Source organism: Canis aureus, chromosome 26, assembly GCF_053574225.1.
Source record: "Canis aureus isolate CA01 chromosome 26, VMU_Caureus_v.1.0, whole genome shotgun sequence".
Classification (NCBI taxonomy): domain Eukaryota; kingdom Metazoa; phylum Chordata; class Mammalia; order Carnivora; family Canidae; genus Canis; species Canis aureus.
In genome coordinates, this window is record NC_135636.1 from 38,894,049 (window position 1) to 38,914,294 (window position 20,246).

The window sequence follows — 20,246 nt, forward strand, 5'->3', positions numbered from 1 at the left end:
AGCGTAACATGCGAAGACCCTGGCCGCGGTTTGTGCAGCCTTTCAAGCTACATCCCACCCTCACTTTGGAGAAGAGGCCTTTCCTCTCTCTTGGGTCCCCTAGGCCTGAGCCTCCTGCGACTTATACTCTGCATCTTCTTCAGTTTCTGGCCATTTGGAAGCCACCCTCTCTATTTCCTCCTTCCTTAGATGGGCATCAACTTCATTCCCACTGTGGCCTCATCCCCAGCTAGGGCTGTGCATGGTGTCGCTGAAAGTGTGTGTGGCTCAAGTGCTCGCTGTATACGAGGCACAGTGCTAAGAACTTCCTATGCATTGTCTTAGTCCATAGGTTTACTGTACATAATGCACAATCTCATAAGACCCATTTTACAGGGATGCCTGGTGGCTTGTGGTTGAGTATCTACCTTCAGCTCAGGACGTGATCCCAGGGTGTGGGATCAAGTCCCGCATTGGGCTCCTTGCCAGGAGTCTGCTTCTCCCTCTGCCTATGTCTCTGCCTCTCTCTGTGTGTCTCTCATGAATAAATAAAATCTTTTTTAAAAAGACCCATTTTACAGTGAGCTCAGACTGAATGACTTGCTAAGGTCTGAAGTCTAGAGCTAGGATTTGGGCCTAAGTAGGCTGACCCAAAGCCTGTGAATTTTGCCCGGTCATCAAATAGGGGAACAAGTGCATGTTGCAGGGCCATTAAGAGACAGTGTGACTGTCCAGGGCATAGGGAAAGCCCAGAGCAACTAACCTCCAGGGTAGGCATTGCAAAGTCACCTGCCTTGGAGCCAAAGAGTGAGGCAGGCTGGGGCAAGAAGAGTCAGGAAGGCAGAGACTATGGCAAAGTGACTATGCCTCCGGCTCTGCCTATCTTTGGGGGGCAGCCAATCGATCCCTTTCAATGTTGCCCTGAAGGAATAGGAGTTGTATATTGCTGCCACCAGATTTCCATGTGAAATCTCCCAATGTTGAAATGATACCAATTCTAAGAATTTTAAAAGTCGGGGAGAGAAAACCAAAGGACAACTGACAGAATGGGAGAAGATATTTGCAAATGTCTTATCAGATAGGGGGCTAGGATCCAAAATCTATAAAGAACTTATCAAACTCAACACCCAAAGAACAAATAATTCAGTCAAGAAATGGGCAGGAGACATAAACAGACATTTCTCCAAAGAAGACATACAAATGGCCAAGACACATGAAAAAGTGCTCAACATCACTTGGCATCAGGGAAATGCAAATCAAAACTACAATGAAATACCACCTCACACTGGTTAGAATGGCTAAAATTAAACCACTCAGGAAACAACAGATGTTGGCAAGGATGTGGAGAAAGGGGAACCCTTTTACACAGTTGGTGGGAACGTAAGCTGGTACAGCCACTCTGGAAAACAGTAGGAAGGTTCCTCAAAAAGTTGAAAATAGAGCTACCCTGAGACCCAGCAACTACACTACAAGGGATTTACCCCAAATATACAAATGTAGTGATCTGAAGGGGCACCTGCACCCCAGTGTTTATAGCAGCAATGCCTTCAATAGCCAAACTATGGAAAGAGCCCAGATATCCATCGACAGATGAATGGATAAAGAAGATGTGGTATATATATACAATGGGATACTACTCAGCCATCAAAAAATGAAATCTTGCCATATGCAGTGATGTGGATGGAACTAGGGGGTATTATGCTAAGTGAAGTAAGTCAATCAGAGAAAGACAGTTATCGTGTGATCCCACTCATGTGTGTAATTAAAAAAAGAAAACAGGGACACAGTGGTTGAGTGTCTGCCTTTGGCTCAGGTCGTGATGCCTGGGGTCCTAGGATCGAGTCCCTCATTGGGGTCCCTGCAGGAAGCCTGCTTCTCTCTCTGCCTATGTCTCTGCCTCTCTGTGTCTCTCACGAATACATAAATAAAATCTTTTTTAAAAAAGAAAGAAAACAGAGAATCATAGAGGAAGAGAGGAAAAAATAAAACAAGACCAAATGAGAGAGTGAGACAAACCATAAAACTCTTAATCATATGAAACAAACAGGGTTGCTGGAGGGGAGGGGAGTGGGGGGGATGGGGTAACTGGGTGATGGACATTAAGGAGGGCACGTGATGTAATGAGCTCTGGGTGTTATATAAGACTAATGAATCACTGACCTCTACCTCTGAAATCAATAATGCATTATATGTTAATTAATTGAATTTAAATTTAAAAAAAATTAAAAAGAGGGGCACCTGGGTGACTCAGTGGTTGTGTCTGCCTTTGGCTCTGGCCATGATACTGGGGTCCTGGGATCGATTTCCACATTGGGCTCCCTGCAGGGAACCTGCTTCTCCCTCTACCTAGTCTCTGCCTCTCTCTGTGTGTCTCTCATGAATAAAAAAAAATTTTAAATTAAAAAATTATAAAAAGTCAGTGAGGACCCAAGAAAACATGTCATAGAGGGTTGGAATTAAAAGAGGCTAGGAACGCGATTGTGTACGATCCTTTTGTTTTATATATATATGGAAACTGAGGCCCTGGGAAGTTCCAGAACCGAGTTAAGCCAATGTCAAAGACAGACTATCTTCTTCCTCCACATCCCAGCCAGGCAGCTGGAGGGAGTTCCTGGGGGCCCAGGCTCTACCTATGTTTAAGATATTGCAAAGCTCTAAGACTGAGGGAATTGCCTTGGGACTGCAGCAAAGCTCGGTTTGGTGTCCTTTTCATCCTGTGATACTCCCTTCCTGCCCCCACTGTCAGCCCCCCTTCCCCCCCAGGCAGGCTTGCACAAACCTTCCCCATCAGCTTGCAGGCCTACAGTGGATTCCTTGGGCAGCAGAAGTTATTAAAGACTCTGCCCCGAAGGATTTCTCTCCCCCAGAGTGATTCTGGCACAGAAAATTAAAAACCCACCTGCAGGGGTGGGGAGATACAGTTTTAATTTATTTAAAAAAAAAAAAAAAAAACAGGAAAAAGAAACACCCCATGCTGTGATCCTGGAGTCTGGGGGCTGGGGGCAGCTCAGGGGAAGGCGCCTCTGGGACCAGCCAGGACTGTTCAGGGAGGGGCGGCTCTGGGAGGGGCCCGGCGAGGTCAGTGAGCAGCTCCTGCCCAGACAGATGGGGCCAGCGGGCCCTGTCGCTTCTCCATTCCCACCCCCTCCCTGTCCCTGGGGCTCCCTGCCTCTATTCCTGCAGACCGGCGTCCCCTGGGCCTCGGTGCCCAGTGACTTCCCTGCAGCAGCCTCCCTCCAGGACTCCGCCCACCCCACCCCCACCCGCAGTCTCAGCCCATCCCTCCCTCCCTCCCCCTGCGGTCTGCTCGCTCCCTGCCCACCCACCTCCTTCTTTCTCCAGGCAATTCCATTTCCCCCTGTTCTTTTTGGAACAAGTGTTATTTTGGCTAATTATGAGAATCATACCTGTACATTGCATCGCCCCCATCTAAGCAATAAACAGGAAAATAAGACCACCTGTAAGCCTCCCCACCAATCCCGCCAACAGCAAGTTACAGGTCCTTCTAGGCTTGTTTTCTGTGCCAAAAATATATATATATTTTAACTTAGGCTATTATTACATATACAGTGTTGTAAGCAGTCTTTGCCTAGCAGTATATGGTGGGCGTCTGTCCTTGCGGATAAATATAGATGGAAAACACACTTTTTAAGTGCTGCATAGGATTCCATGGAGGGCTGAGCCTGCCTCATGGAAGGACTCCACCCTGATGGACTTCCAGTGGCTCCTCTCTTTTCCTTTTCCTCCGGAGCCCCTTCCTTCTTGCCCCACCCCTCCTCTGCTTCCCCTCCTTCTCTCTGCTTCCCTCCTCTCCCGCCTTCACCCCAGGGTTCCACCCTCCTTTCTCATCTCCTGCCTCCTGTTCCCTCCAAGCCCTCACCGGTGGAGGGGTGGCTGGGTTCCTGGTGTTTAACACCCGCTCCCCCGTGTCAGACATGCGCCGGCTCATTAGTGCGCCTGTCCCCCCAAGTGAGGCAGGCAGGAGCCACAGTGGCAGCGAGAGGCCTAATTGAATGTAACTAATTATTCACTCCCTTAAATGGGCCTGGGAGGGACAGAATTACTCACTCTGAACTGGGGAGATGGGGAACTGGCCGGCTGGCAAACGAATCCTGGGGCCTGTGGAGCCAGCTCTCCGTGGAATACTAATGAGGCAGAAGCCACGGGATACACACAACTGGGAACTGAGCCCTCTCCCGGCGCCCTCCCACCTGAGCAGCTGGGGTGGAAGGGTGGTCCTTGGTGAATCCCCCAGGAGGCCAGGTCCCACCCCGGACCCCTGGGAAGGGCTCAGGTGGGGAGGAGGGCTGGGGAAATGAAATGCTGGGGCTGGAGGCAGGCAGGGGGCTAATGTGTGATCAGAGACAGGAGGAGGGCACAGCAGGTGGGGCCTGCAGGGGATGTGCTGGGTGGGGGGTGGGTGGCGGGGTGCCAGGAAACCTCTGGCCCACCCACAGCGAGGGGACCACCTGGCTCCCAGTTCCTGACCCTCTAGAGTGACCCAGGCCTCATCCCTGACCAACCACATAAAATGTCCGTGGGCTGGAGGTGTGATGCTGGTAGTTCAGGCACCTGTATTTTTCAAGAGCTTCCCGGCGATGCTAACATTCCACCGGGACTGAAAACCACCTGTTCCCCATTGGAGTCTCTGCTCCAAATTTTTGAATTTTTGGCATTTGTGGCTTCCCTTCCTCCACTCACTTCTGTCCTTTCTGTTCCCCCGTCCGTTGTCCCATATGACCTCCGAGCCCTAGCCTTACTTGTCACCCGGGTTCCTGACACCCAGGAGCGTGAAGGATGGGGGCAGCAGGGGCTATGTGGCTTGGGCTGATAAAGTGACTTGGGTGGGAGAGGACAGAGAGGGAACAGGGCCCGAATGTGGCCCCAGGGGGCTCTGAGCTGCACCATTCTGGGCAGTTCCTGGAGTTCAGAGGTGAGAGGTCAGTTAGGGATTGTGCAGAAATGGAAAGAGGGGTGGATCAGGCTATGGAGAGATGCAGAAAGAAGGTAGAGGTGAGTGTGCGTGCACACATGCATGTGTGTGTGTGCCCACTCGCACACTCGGGTGGGGGGCACAGTGATCATGATTCTGCCTACCAAGAGCACTTCTCACACAGCACCTCATTTGATCCTGACAGCAGCCCTTTGAGGGAATATTAGTTATCCTTACAGTCGAACAGGTGAAGCTCAGAGAGGTTGAGTTCGTGGTCCAAGGGAACACAGGACAGCCAGTATCCAATTTCGGGCTCTCCTACATTCCGAGTCCCACACTCCTTTCTCCTACGCTGCTTCGATTTTGCTATTGCGTTTGTAATCTCTTTCTAGCAGGTGCTGGTGTGGGCGTGCTACTATTCTGTGTGTGTGTGTGCATGCTTGTTAGATGTATGCGAGCGTGAGCTCTCCCTCCCCTAAGGGGCTAGCTTTCAACAAGCCTCCCACTCCCTTCCAGCACAGTGCCTCCTGCTGACCAGTGAGAGGAGGGAGGAGGGGGCAGCCGCCCCTGCTTCTTCTTGCCCCCTCTTTCCACTGCAGGCTCAGTGCCTGCCAGCAGGAGAAGGCCTCCCCGGGGGTAGGGGGGGTGGGGAGTGGGGGCGTGGAGGAGGGCGGGTCATCCTGCCAGCCAAGTGACAAATAGACTTATTTGTGCAAAGGTGGAGAGAGAACCCCAGAGAACCCCACTGGTTCTAAGGCAGGGAAATTCCCCCTTCCCTATGTTTTCCTGCCACCCCTCCCCTCAGGTGGCAGGGAGAGATGGACTGTAGTCACATTCACCCGTCTCCATCCTCCTCCCCCTCCCCCCAAGTGTGGCACACTTCATGGGAGCTTCGTAGAGGGGCAGCAAATTTATAAGCCAACACAGATTCCCCAATCACCTCGGTGGGCAATCCATCTTTCCGGAGCCAGGGACGAAATGAAATTATCGTGAAATAAATCTGTATAGATGATGGAGGTACTGGTGGGGGCGGGGGTGGCAAAGAGTGTGAGTGGCAGAGGAAGCTCGGGCTCAGGTTGGGAGCCATTGCCACTCCTCCTTGGCTGAGACCCGGAGAGAAGACTCTGCTGACTTTCTTCTTCCCTTTCAGATCCTCGGCTGGGGGGCTGTGTTCTCTTTATGGCACCAACTCTTCCTTGAAGCCCCCCTGCCCGATAACAGAGTCAGGATCAGGACCCTGGTCCTGGGTAACACTCCACATCTTTAGTTACCCACCTGTATGGAGGCGTGAAGTCCTAATTTCTGGGAAAGAGGGGAGAGCCAGGGTAGGGACCAGTGTGTTGGGGCTACTGGGAGCGCTCTGGGCAGCCCCTGTTTGACAACACGGGGGAAGTAGTTCAGTTATTCTAATGTCCTATGGCGTGACTGGTGTGTTTCAATTGAAAGTCGGTCTTGGAACAGGGCAAGGGTTGGGGCGGTAGGTCCCCAAAGCCCTGGGGCCCTTTCTCCCTCTCTTTTGGCCAACAGTGTCTGGGACAACCTCCCCAAAAACCCTGGGCTTTAGGCCAGGTGAATCAGGGGGACGGGCTCAGTGCTGAATGGCACCCAGGGACTCATCAAACCCAGAGTGCCAGAGTCTTCCTGCCCCCCAACCCAGGTCTCAGAGGACCCCTATCTACCCTGACCACTGGGCTGGAAGTGGATGCAGCCAGCTGGCTGGGATGCGATCATTCGCCTCCTGAGCAAGGCCAGTCCTAGCCAGAGGGAAACAATGAGGGCTGAGGTCCCACTGGGGTCACTGGGCAGGAGAGGCCCTCCCCAGCTTGTCTTGGTCTTGCCCTGGGACTGCCTTGGCCTCCTCTTCCCAGGAAGGGACACGATGATTTGGGGGGATGATAAGAGCCAGACAGCTGGCCCATCAGCACCTACTGATGTTGCAGGCTTGGTGGGGGGCTGGTTGTGAATGCAGCCCTGAGGTTCACGGTAGCAAGGTGGGGGGTGGGCAGCCAGGCACAGACTCGCTCTGGAAATGAGATTTGCCTTGTTATCTGTGCTCGCTCAGGCCGAGGGCCTTGGGCGTTAACTAACCCATCCATAGAGTTAAGAAGTGGGGAGGGGCTAGAAGCAGAAGGGTGGGGGGAGCTGAAAGAGGCTGGAATGGATAGGGTACCTGCTGGAGCATATGTGCCATGTGTGCCTGTATGTGCTCATGCACCTGGTGTGTATTTGTGTGTTTTTGTCTCCAAAAGTGTGTTTTTTCCTGGTTAGTGTGGATGTCCTTTAAGAAAACATGTGTAAGTGCTTTGCATCCTGCCCATGTGTGTCGATGTTTTTTAGTGTGTGTGTGTGTGTGTGTGTGTGTACAACCACACACTCCTGATGGTTTTGTTTGTACACACCCCAGTCACACTCTAGCCCCTTAGAAGCCTACAGGCCCTGCCTCAGCCTAAGGGACAGAGCCAGGTGAGCTGGGCACCCAGAGGGTGGTCTGGGGTTCACTGAGTCCTGGAGGTGGTGCCGGCCTGGCAGGGAACAAAGGGGCAATCAGCAGAGAGTCCATGAGAGTGCCAGTGGCCCACTGATTGAGGAAAGGGAATTAGTGAGGAGCCTTGCGGGGCCCTGCGGGTGGTGCGGGGCCCTGGCGTCTTGATTAGAGAGCAGGTGCAGCTGGGCTCACCTGAGCCACAGGAGGGTGGGCAGTGGGAGAGGGGGGCAGAGGGGGAGCCCAGGGGTGGCACAGGGACAAACAGCAGCGTGGCCAGAGGCTGAGGACCTGGATTGAAGACCCTAAGGGGAGGAGCTAGGGCTCACAGGGAGGAGGGGACAGTCTGCACCAAGCAGATATATCACTGTCGCCCCAGCAGTTGCCTCCTACCAGAGTGCACAGGGGGCCAGGCCAAGGGCTAAGCATCTGTCACACAATCCTCACAACACAGAAGTGGGTTCTGTCACAAGCCAGGTTGCCAGATGAAGAAATGGATGTCCAGAGAGGTGAGGGGACTTGCTTAAGGTGACACAGCTACTAATCCAGCTCAACTGGATTTTAGGGCCCTTCTTCTAACCTTTGTGTCGCCGTGCCACCCCCTAGCCCTTTGCTGCATCACCTGTAGGAAGGCGTTACCGGGGACAGATTGCAGGGACAGAAAAAGAGAGATTTAGGAATCAACCTGACTAACAAAGCAGTCTGGCTGAGAGGTGATGAAATACCCATCACAGGAGGTATGCAAGGAGTGACTCACTGACAAAGGGCTTCTTGCAGGAGAGGACATTGGGTTCCATTTTCTCTGTCACCGGTAATATGGACTCAAGTCAGAGCTCCTGGGTTTGAATCCCAGCTCCACTGTTCACTTACTATGTGGCCTTGGGCAACTTGCTAGTCCTCTCTGTGCTTCAGTTTTCTCATGTGTAAAATGGAGGGGTGATTGAATGCGTAATGCATGTAAAGTGCTTAGAACAGTGCCTGGCACATAGTAAGTACTCAATAAACTAGCATTGTAGAGCTTGGGCAGAGTAGGAATGAATGGGTGGATGTGGAGGGCCAGAGAGAGCTGGCGGGAGGGATGGGACTTGAGGTGAGCAGAAAGCAAGATGGAAATGTAAGTGTCCGGTCTGAGTGGGGGCTCAGGTGACCCCCCTGAAGAGTTCTAGGCTCAGCCTTCTCTGCTTTAGTCCTGACCTCACACCTCTCGCCGGGCCCAGTGCTTCTCCTTCCTCCCTTCTCTTCCTGCCTGGTCTCTCTTCCCCCAGTCCATTCTCTACTCTCATTAATCTGACCCTGTCACTGCCCTCATCCACAGCGTCCCATGACTCCCCTTTGCCCCTAGAATTGGTTCTCCAAGTGCTTTCCCAGGAGAACCCGGGAAGTTAGGGATTAACGTTAGGTGGTACATGATCTGGTGTTCCTTGGGAACTTCTCAGTTCTCTTTCAATGCTAGAGAGGACATCTCGGTTTGGGGGTGGTTTGTCTTTCACACCTCTTGCCACAGAGAGATCAGATTCAGAGCTGTGAGCAAACAAGTGTATCCGGTTAGAACTCAGTAACGCAATGTGTTTTAAAACTAGATTTTCCCAACCATTTCCTTCTTCTCAAAACACTTTCTCCCCCCAGGCTTCTCACTCCACCCTTTCTTGCTTGCCTCCTCTTCACTGGCTGCTCCTCCCCAGTCTCCTGTGTTGGTTTTCCCTCCACAGCTAGCCCTCTAGAGCTGGTGTGCCAGGGGGTTCTGGACCTTTTCCAGTCCCGTGGCCATAAACACCACCTGTGATTCCCGGTTGCACCTCTCCGGACTCAGAGATTTCCGGCTGCCTTCTTGACAACACCCCTTGGATGCCAATGAGAATCTCTACCTGAAAGTCCAAACTAGAGCCTTGAGATACCCCAGCGCTCTCCTCCCCTCTCGCCGGCTGTTGCAGTAGATGGCTGAGCATCCAGGAGTTATCCTTGATGGCTCTCTCTTGCTGGCCTGCCCCATCCAATCCATCAGCCATGCCTGTCAACCTCACCTGTGAAACACATCCTGCAATAGCCACTTCTCTTTATGGCTTCTGGCCCTCGTCCGAGCCATCATCACCCCTCAGTTGCTCATTGGAGTAGCCTCTGCACTGCTCTTGCTTCCCCCTTGCACCCCAGCACTCTGCCACCCAGTAGCCGGAGTGGCTTTTAAAAACATTAATCAGATTATACTGCTCCACTGCTTAAAATTCTCAAAGGGCATTTTCTGGGCTTACGCCAAATCTAAGTTCTTCGCTGTGGTTTATGCGGCCCCATGTGATGGGGGACTTTCTGTCTGTTTCTCCCTGTTCATCCCGTGGGAGTCTCTCTCCTGTCCACTCTGTTCTAATCACACTCAGCTCAGTTCTGCCTTCTTCTCTCTGTCCAGAATTCTCTTCCCCTTGATCCTCACATGTCCAGTGCATTCCCCTCCTTTAGCTGTCTGCTTGAGGGCCACCTCCTCAGAGAGGCCTTCCCTCATCATCCAACAGCAAAGTCACCCCTAGATACAATCATAGATGCCTCTTCTCTGCAGAGCAGGACATTTTTATTTATTTCCTTTGTTTGGTTTTTGCTTTGCCCCATATCATTATAAACCAGGAAGTTTAAGTAAGATCTTTACTTGTCTGGCTCAGGCCTGTATTCCCCAGTGTCAAGAATGGTGCCTGGGTCATCAGAGAGTATTATTGTTTATTGATTGAATACATGAATTATATTAATTTTTAGAATCACCTTTGATTTATGACTTCTGTACTGTTTTTCCCATTTTATTATTTATTTATTTGTTTATTTTAAAAAAAAGATTTTATTTATTTATTCATGAGAAACACACAGAGGGAGAGAGAGACAGAGACACAGGCAGAGGGTGAAGCAGGCTCCACGCAGGGAGCCTGATATGGGACTCGATCCCGGGTCCCCAGGATCAGCCCTGGGCTGAAGGCGGCGCTAAACCGCTGAGCCACCCGGGCTGCCTATTTGTTTATTTGACATCTGTTACTGTTTTTCCCATGTTATTATTTATTTGTTTATTTTTTAAAAGATTCTATTTATTATCAGAGAGAGCAGGAACAGGGGGAAGGGCAGAAGGAGAGGGAGAAGCCTACTCCCCACTGAGTGGGGAGCCCAATGTGGAGCTCAATCCCAGACCCGAATTGTACACCCTATTTATTTCTTTAAACTAATTTATTTATTCATGAGAGACACAGAGAGACAGAGACAGAGACAGAGACACAGGCAGAGAGAGAAGCAGGCTCCCTGGGGGGATCCTGATGTGACTGAATCCCAGGACCCCGGGATCACGCCCTGAGCCAAAGGCAGATGCTCGACCACTGAGCCACCCAAGTGCCCCTGAATTGTACACTTTAAAAGGATGGGTGATTCAGTCAGTTAAGCATCCAATCCTTGATTTCAGCTCAGGTCATGATCTCAGGGTCGTGGAGACAGAGCCCTGCGCTGGGTTTTGTGTTCAGCAGGGAGTTTGCTTGAGACTCTCCCTTCCCCCTGCCCCTCTCCCCGGTCACATTCTCTTTCTAAATAAATAAATAAACAAAATCTTTTTTAAAAGGGTGGATTTTATGCCATGTGGATTATATCTCGATAAAGCTATTATTTTTTTTAAAAAAGAAAAAAAAAAGCAATCATTCGAAGAAAAAAGCCGACAGTAGTACAGAAACATGGATCTCTGGCAAAATCATGGAAGAGGAATGTGAGTGATTGAAGTTGGCTTATTGGCTTAATAAGGATAAAGTCTAGACATTTCAGTTTAACATTCAAGGTTTAACTCCAGCTTCATACACTGCTCTTCTCCTTAATCTGGGCACATCAGGGTGCTCCCTATTTCTGAAACACTTAGGAATCTTTCAAGCTGCCTTGTCTTTACAAATCTTGGCCCCTGACTGAGATGTCCTCTCTCCTCTTCTCTACTTGATTTAATTTGGTCCAGTCAATATTGGTGAGATAGGTGATTAGGCATATGCCAGGCGCCGTGACTGGTGCTGGTGATAGATAAATTGCAGAGGAGCAGGACAGACATAGTCTGGGCCCCAGGCTGGCTCCCACACAGGACGAGGGCAACAGCCAAGCTGGAAGGAGGACCTGGGATAGAAAGAATGCTGTGACTGCAGGAATGTAGTGAAAGAAACTTCACGTGGCCTGAGAGACCCAAAGGGGACAGTGAGGGACATTTCAGCTGAGGAGTTAGCCAGGCAAAAAGTAAGGGGAAGAGTGTGGCAGTCGAGGAACAGTCTGGGGGAAGGTCTGAAGACAGAGCATGGCAGGTTGGAGGAATTATCAGAAGGTGGTTGTGGCTGGGATGTAGCCTGGGACATGGGGAGTGGCAAGAAACGATCCTACAGAGAAAGCAGGGCTGTGATCAGGGCCCTTTGCAGGCCCTGCTGGAGGCTCTGGACTTCTAATTTTGGAGCTCAGATTCCACACTACACAATATGATGGGCAATTTTTTCAAATCACTGATCACCTCTGCCATTATACGTCCATCTGCTTATTGTCTCTCTCCCCCTGCTAGAGAAGACATGAACTCTGTGCTGTTCACTGCTGTGTCCCTAACAGCCAGGACAATGCCTAGCTCATGTAGTCACTCAATAAATACTATTAAATGCATGAATTTATGTATCTGTCACCTCTGCTTGACTGAGTTATTTAAAGTAAGGGGAGGGATGGATTCATCCCTGTGTTCTTGGGGCCTAGTACAGAGCTTGGCGTAGGTGTGCTGCTTAATAAATATTTAAAGGATAAGCGAATGAATGAATGAATGTCCCCTTGCCCCCAGTGGGCTACAAGTTCCAGAAGGGCAGGGACGACCCGATTTATATCCCCAGTGCCCAATACATTGCCTGGCGGAGAGCAGACACTCAGTAAAGGTTTGTTGAATTAAAGCGGAGTCCCCTCTGGACCGGGGCCCCTGGCAGGCCTGCAGTGGGAGCTGAAACAAGCCCACGATACTGGCTCCCAGGCAGGAAGTAGAGATGCCCAGCTGGCAGAGGGTGTCAGGACTTGAGAGTCATAGGCGAGTCAACAGGATCAGCCTAGATGTGTGGGGTGGCCAGGGAGACCTGGAGCACCAAAGAGGGCTTCCTGGGAAGGGTGCAGGGGCAGGTTCAGAGACTGCCTCAGCGCTTCAGTGCCCTAGCCCCGCCCTCCTCTGGAAACTGGCAGGCAGCTCCACCAATAAGGTGTGGGTGCTACTGGCGGAGCGAGGTGGTGGTGGGATAGGACAGATGGTAGGAGACAAGGAAACCCCCATGTTCTCCTCCATCTGTTACATTTAATTGACTTCCAGCAGAAAGAAAAAAAAAAAATAAACCAGTTGCAAGGATGAAATTGCTAATTAAAAGGCCCTCTGATTAGATAGACAAATATTTACCAATTATGTTTGACCCTGCCTGTCCCCCTTATGTCTGCAAACTCCCCCATCAGCACCATGGCCGCATGACACCCAGCTGGTGGCTCTTCCACCAATCGTTCTCCTGGGGCTTAGATTGGCTATGGGCAAAACAAGGTAGAAGAGAGGCAAATACTGGCAAATAGTTGTTCAACAAACACGGTGGCTACTGCATATTCAGACCCGGTACTGGGCCCTAGAGAGCCAGAGCAGGATTTCCATGGACAGTCATTTAGGTTGTGTACTGCACAAAGCCTCATCCCTGGGAGAGCGGGGCTCCATTTGCCAACCTGGAACTCCTGATGCCAGAGAAAGGGAATTTTTCTTTCTCTTTCCACAATGGGCCATCAGCTTGGCAAACCATAGTCACAAGATTGCGGCTTTTTTCCTAATCCACATAGAGTGGGCTAGTGATAGTTCTGGAGAGATGAATAGAATTCAATTCTTCATCCGAGGGCTCCTGGGATAATGGGGGAGAAAAAAAATGAGTAAATAGCCATTTCACAAATATTTGTTGAGGACCTAATGTTTGCTGAGCACTGTGTTAGGTTCTGGGGAAGAGAGATATGAATAACATGCATTTCCTGCCCTTCAGGAGCCCAGATTACTTGGAAGAGATGGATATTCACAGCTGGGTCTGCCCTTCCTTTTTTCCTTTCCTTCCTTCATGCTAAATAATCTTTAGGAATACCTAGGAAATGAGAGTAATAGCTCTGGACTCACACTGCTCTACCATGTCCTGGCTGTGTGACCTTGGGCAAGTCACTAACCTCTCTGTGCCTTAGATTTCCTCTCTGTAAATTGGAGATAATAATGGCAACAGCAGGGACACCTGGGTGGCTCAGCGATTTGGTGCCTGCCTTCGGCCCAGGGTGTGATCCTGGTGTCCCAGGATCGAGTCCCACATCAGGCTCCCTGCATGGAGCCTGCTTCTCCCTCTGCCTGTGTCTCTGCCCCCCTCTCTCTCTCTGTGTCTCTCATGAATAAATAAATAAAATCTTTAAAAAAATAACAGCAACAGCATTTCAGGGTTAATATAGTGATTAGTTAATGCATGTAACTCATGCCTGACACATAGTAAGTGCTCAATAAAGATTAGCTTTTTTTTCTTTTGAGTCTTATTGTATGTTCCTTGGAAATACAGATCTGTACCCATTCAGTTTTCTCTCCCTTTAGAACTCACAGGGTGGAACACACACAGAGAAATCCATTAGCACATACAGGCTCATATATACTCGAGCTGTGCTGGAAGAAAGCCATGGATGAGTCTTAGCTTAGGGGTCAGATAAGGTGAGGTTGTTTCAAGTCCAGGCTAGGGAAATGGAATGATTGCCTGGCAAGGTAGTGAGGTCTCCATCACTGGAGGTATGCCAAAGTATGAGGTTGCCACAGAGAGGACCCCAGCTGTGGGAGAAAGGCAGGTCAATTCCATCAGGCAGATACTGCTTGGGGTGTGGCAGCCCTCTCCTGGGACAGTGGGACAAGTTTCCCAGGGCCAGCTGCAGCACTGGGTAATGTCCTGGAAGTCCATCCCACTAGCAAAGGGACAACCAAGCTTCCTATCACCCATGCCCATTGCCTGGGGCAAGGCACTGAACGGTAGGACCACAGGCAGAGGCAGGAACACAGCAGCCTCCAGCCCCTTTGTGGGGGGCGTCCAAGTTGAAGTGGGAGAGAGTTGAGATGGCTCGATCTTGAAGGGGTGACTTGGGAACCCACTTGATGAAATGGGAAGAGAATGGGCCAGATCATATCAATGTCCAGCCCTTGTTTCCCTTCTCCCATTCCCAAATGACAGAAAACATGTATCGGATGCTCATGCCATGTCCTGCACTGAGCTTAGCCTGTTGGATGTAGCATCTCATTTAAATATCACAACAACCCAGGAGGCAGGCATTGCTACTGTCCCACCCAGTTTACAGATGAAGAAGCTGAGGCCCTCTGAAGTCAAGTAAGTTGTTCAAGTTCATCCAGCACGGAAATGACAGAGGCAGGTCTCAAATCCAGGCCCAGATGACACTGAAACCTAGAATGCCAGTCACCCTGTCCAGTTGTCACTCAGTCCTGCCAGGCTCTCCAGGACGGCCCCCACCCCGTGCCACAGCCCTAGGAACACCCCCCCAAACACACTCCGTTCCCCTCCTGGGCTCATACCATGAAAGCCCCGTGCAGAGCCTTCTACTCTAGAGGGATATATATTATCTAAATTTGATAAGACAACTTAATTTCACTCCGTGTCTGTTACCGGCGATAAAACCAGGAGACTTTTATGACCCAGCGTCCTCGGCAAGATTGTCAGGAACTTATTATACAAGGTCTAACTGGATTTCTCTCTGCAGATGGCTGGGAGCCATGGGCTGGAACGCAATTCGGCAACACATTTGGGGGAATAAATGCAAAATGCTTGTTCCAGAGACTTAGATAAGGCAGCAGGCCTCTGAGCTCCCCAAGAATAGGATCCGTCTTCCCTGGGCCCCAAAGGGTGCTTTGGGGAGGATTTGCCTTGTTGGGGGAGGAGGGGATGGTAGGTTCTCTCCTCACCTCATCCCTTGATCCTCCTCACCCCAGGGAAGGAATGTGGAGGCTCCTGAGGCTTGGGGTTCAGAACACTAGCTCCTGGAGAGTCAGCAGTTCTGGGCAGAAGTGGGGGTGAGGGACGGAGGCTGAATGGGTGATGGAGGGTGAAACCAGAGAAAGGAGATTGTGTGCACCGAGAGAGGAGGGAGGAAGAAACGAAGGATGGGGAAGCTGTCTGTCTTCATCTGCTGCCTGGGGATCCACCCAGGACTCACACCTTACTGCCCTGAGATGCCCAGCTCCTTCCTAAACACACTTCCGGGGCTGGCTCAGACCCTTACAGCAGGGCTCCCCAAAAAAGACTTCATTCCTCGGATGTGGGGTTCATATACTTGATATTGGTGTACCCCAATTCAGAGCTCACTTCAAATTCTGATATGTTCCAGGCACAGGCTGACAGGCTTGGGGGCTCAGCTCGGTCCTGATAATACTAAATTTGGATGTGCAGACCCCCAAACCTGGAGCATCACAACCAGGCTCAGCCCCAAGTTCAGAGCTCTCCCTCCAGTACTGACATCCCCCAAACTTGGGCTTACCTACAGATTTGGCACAAATCCAGAATCAGATATCTCCCTGAACTAGACCTCAAACCCTAGTTTGGGCTCCCCCAGACTCTGAGGGGTCACTCCAGGTCCCCCTAAATAAGTTCATACCAAGCCTTGGGGGTCACTGCCAGCTCTGGCTCTCCCAGTGCCCCCCATGTGCAGGGGAGCTGCTTCACTTCCAATGGCCTGGGATGTTTCAGGCCTGTCATGGCCCTTCCTACCAGGCCAGGGAGGCAGTGGAGGTATTTTCACCTGTCACCCACCCCCTGATGCCTAATTTTCCCACCTTCCCCATCCCTTTTGGGACCTCTCTCACCCTTTTAGCCTCTTCTTCCATCTGGGATCCTCATCCCAGCCGGGCCTTTCACCTTTAGGAAGGAAGGTCACGTTTACTGAGCATCCTATGTGCCATAGCCTCACATGTCTGTGGTCTCCTGGAAACATCACCACAGCTTTTCCAGCTAGATTTTCATCATCCTCTTCTACAGATGAGAAAACAGGGCACAGAGACCTCCAAAGGTACACAGCTCAGAAGGGGGAGAGCTTTTTCTGCCAGGATCCTGCCCCAGGACTTGGAGCAGAGCTTTGGAGAGCTCTCAGGCTTTAGGACTTGAAAGGGCTATCACCTAAGGTAGGAGGCTGGGTGGGGGGAGGCTATTGTCATTGAGCTAAGTCTGTATTATTTCCACACTAACAAAATTAATTCTTTCCAGTAGACCAGAGGATGGGGTGGGCAGGGAGCAGAGAAAACTGCAATGAGGTCAAGGGTACCGGTTCCCCGGGCCAGTCACCGTGGTGGGGGTGGCAGGAGCCGGCCTTTGCCAGGAGACAGTTATGAATAGGCTGGGTCGCAGCCATGGGGTGAATGGCAAATGGAGATCTGGTTCCTAGGTGTGTGTGGAGGGGTGTCAGAAATCACTGCCACCCTGGAGGAGCCAGGAGGGGGGACCACCCCATCATGAGTGCAGGCTGGGAAGTCTGTGGGGCCTCTTGACTACTAATGACCTCTGACTAGCCCCACAGGATGCAGCAGGCAGGCTGGAGCCCCTGCCTGGCTCCCCATCCTCAATCTGGTAGGTTTCTGTGGGGACTGGGACCGGGGAATGGGGTTGGATAGGACCCTGGCTGCCATTGGGAGGTCAGGACAAGGCTCTACCAAATCCCTGCTGTGTGACCTGGGCTAATCACCTCACCTCTCTGAGCCTCAGGTACCTGTGAACAGGTGCAATCATGCTGACCTTGGGGGTTTGTGAGGGTTGGAAGGTATACAGTCAGTGCTCTTTCAAAAAATGGTGCTTCATATTATAAAGGGCTTACCATGTCTACAATCTAATAAGCAGGCCCTGGAAAGAGCCTCCAACGAGGGTAGAGTCAGAACCCAAATCCCTCAGCTGAGAGTGATTTTATTTTATTTTATTTTTAAAAAGAGAAACAAGTAATATAATACTCAAAGGATTTTCCCTCTTGGCTCTAAAGAAAAAAAAAGAGAGAAAGAAAGAAAAAAGAAAAAAGAAAAGAAAAACTAATATCTTCATTTCCATCCTCCCCCTTTTAAGCTAATTTGTGGAAAATTAAAATGGGGAACTCATAGAGGCTGGCATTTTAATTGGATCTTGTCTGGCGTCCTCTCTAGGATTCCCTGATTAGCTTCCTCCATTGATTCCTCTGTGCTCTGGTTAGCCAGTTTCCTGCCCTCTACAGGGCCTGGGTGACTCCCCACGTAGAGAATGCGGCTTCAGGCTGGTGCCCCAGCTGCCCTAGAGGCTCTGGGGTCAGGGTGGCCCAAGTTGGAATTTTGACTCTATCCAGTGATCTGTGCGAGGCACCCTGCTCGTCTGCTGGCTAGGCCCACGTCCTCATCAGGGTTCACCTGAGTGATTTTACCGGGTACATTCAATCAGTCCCTGATGTTGCCTTCTTCAGCCCATCTCCAAATGTGTGGGGGTGTGGGGGGTGGCTTCCTATAGTGAGAGGAGGGCCACTCCACCCTGCCTTTACGCCCTGCCTGCATCAGCTATCCAGCCTCTGGTTAAGAAGACAGTTCCCTCTTTTTCCTACTTTCAGGGATTTGGGTAATTAATAAACTAAAATGATATTGGGGCACCCGGGTGGCTCATTCAGTTAAGCATCTGACTCTTGATTTTGGCTCAGGTCATGATCTCAGGGTCCAGGGATCCACCCCTGAGTGGGGATCCACACTCAACATGGAATCTGCTTCTCTGTCTCCCTCTGGTCCTCCCCCCTCTTATGCTTTCTCTCCCTCTCTCTCTCAAATAAATAAATAAATAAATAATAAAATCTTAAATATAAATAAATAAATAAAGTTAAGATTTTATTAGATTTTATTATCATTTAAGAAATGATGTTTCTTAAATGCTCATGTCTTATCAGGCGTGTCACTTGCAGAAGCTTATTTTGTCCTCATGACAACCCAGAGAAGAAGGGACTACTGTCATCTTCCCATTTTATGAAGAAACTGAGGCTCAGGGAGGTTAAGTAATTGCTACATGGCTAGCTTAAGTGGCAGAGCCAGAATTAGAATTAAAGCACTTTGGCCCATGGAGGCCCCTCAACCCAGCCTCAGTTTCCCAGTTTTGGACTTAAAAGTATGTCTCCTGGCCTGTCCCTCTGCAGCTCAGATTTTAGCCCCCAGGAGCCAGCCTCCTCCAGGGCTGGTGAGAGAGGGACCAGGTGGATGAGAGGGACCCCTGGTGCCCTGCACTCCCCCCCTCAGGCCCAGCTCCCAGGCAGGGCTCCCTTTCTGCCCTGCAGAGCGGGGGCTGCAATCAGTGCTAATCAGCCTGGCTAATTACTCAGCCCACAGGGAGGTGAGCAAGCAGAGACTCTAGGAGGGTTCCAGCCCCGCGGCTGGCGCAGTGGGACACTGGCACAGTGCTCTTCCTTCTGGGTCTGGGTTTCCCTGGCTACACACTGGTGTGGGTGAAGGTAGTAGGTCTTTAGCTCTGAAATGCAAGGGAAAGAGCCTAGCCACCTACCTCAAAGAAAGCCAGGGTGGCTGCATAGCTCCTGACCAGAGGAGTGGGCTTAGCCCAGCTGCCCAGTTTAAAACCTGGCTCTGTCCTGAGCTGCTGGGGTAACTAATTCAGCCTGGTCTCACTTTTCCCATCCATTAGATGGGGATAAGCTTGGAGTACGGACATCTGCTTAAAGACTTTTATTTATTTATTTATTTATTTATTTATTTATTTATTTATTTGGGAGAGAGAAAAAGATTGAGCATGAGTGGAGGAGATGAGCAGAGGGAGAGGGACAAGCAGACTCCATTCTGAACATGGAGCCTGCCTCAGGGGCTCGATCCTACGACCCTGAGATTGTGACCCCAGCTGAAATCAGACCCTGGGCACTCAACCGGCTGATCCACTTGGGTCCCGCTGACATCTGCTTAAAACGATTGTTACAAGGATGCAAGACAGTCCTTAGGAGCTGTTCCTGACATAGTGTAAGAGCCCAATAAATGGCAGCTCTGGTTAGGGAACATTTTGCTTGCATTATCTCATTTAATTCCCAGAACAGTGTGGCGAGGGAGGCATTGTCACAGATGAGGAAACTGAGTCCTCCAGGGGAGGAGCCCCTTGCTTTGTGGGGCTGGCATCCGTTCCCCGGGGAGCTCCAAGCCCACTGCTGAAATGGACAGACAGCTCCCACCCTCTAGGGGCTCAAGGTCCAGCAATTTGAATCACACCCCACCCCCAACCTTAGCCCCCCCACCCCGGGGAGGGATACTTCCCCACCTCCTCATAGTGGCTGGAGAGGAAATAAGGGGGGGTCCCAACAAATGGATATCCTCGGGGTTCGGGTGCCTAATGATCCCCTCCTCATAAACATCTCATGTAAATTTTTTTCATAATTACACTGAAAGCTATCAAACTATCTAATTTAATTTCTTTGCAAAAATAAATAGCTAAAGTGGCCCTAGGTACCGGCATAAATACTTCAAGCAGAACGCTTGGGGATTGCTGCTTGTGCAGGCCTGACTGTGGCCGCAATACCCACTTAATAAGTACATATTTATTGGTCCTGTACCCCCGCCCCCCCCAAGAAGAGGCAAGGATTCTGCTGACTCAGCCAGAAATCGAGGAAGGCAATTGGGGCCATGGTGGCAATGTGGGAAGGAGGGGAGGGACGGGAGGGAAAATATGCTGGGTAATTAATTATCCGTCTTTGTACATCCATAACTTTTTATTAAACAAATATGCAAATGCTGCCTAACCGGCTGCCTTCTCCTGGGTCTGCTGCAGGGATGACTGTTAATCTGCGGCCGGGGCCACAGGGAGCAGGCCTATACGCAAAGTGGGTCAG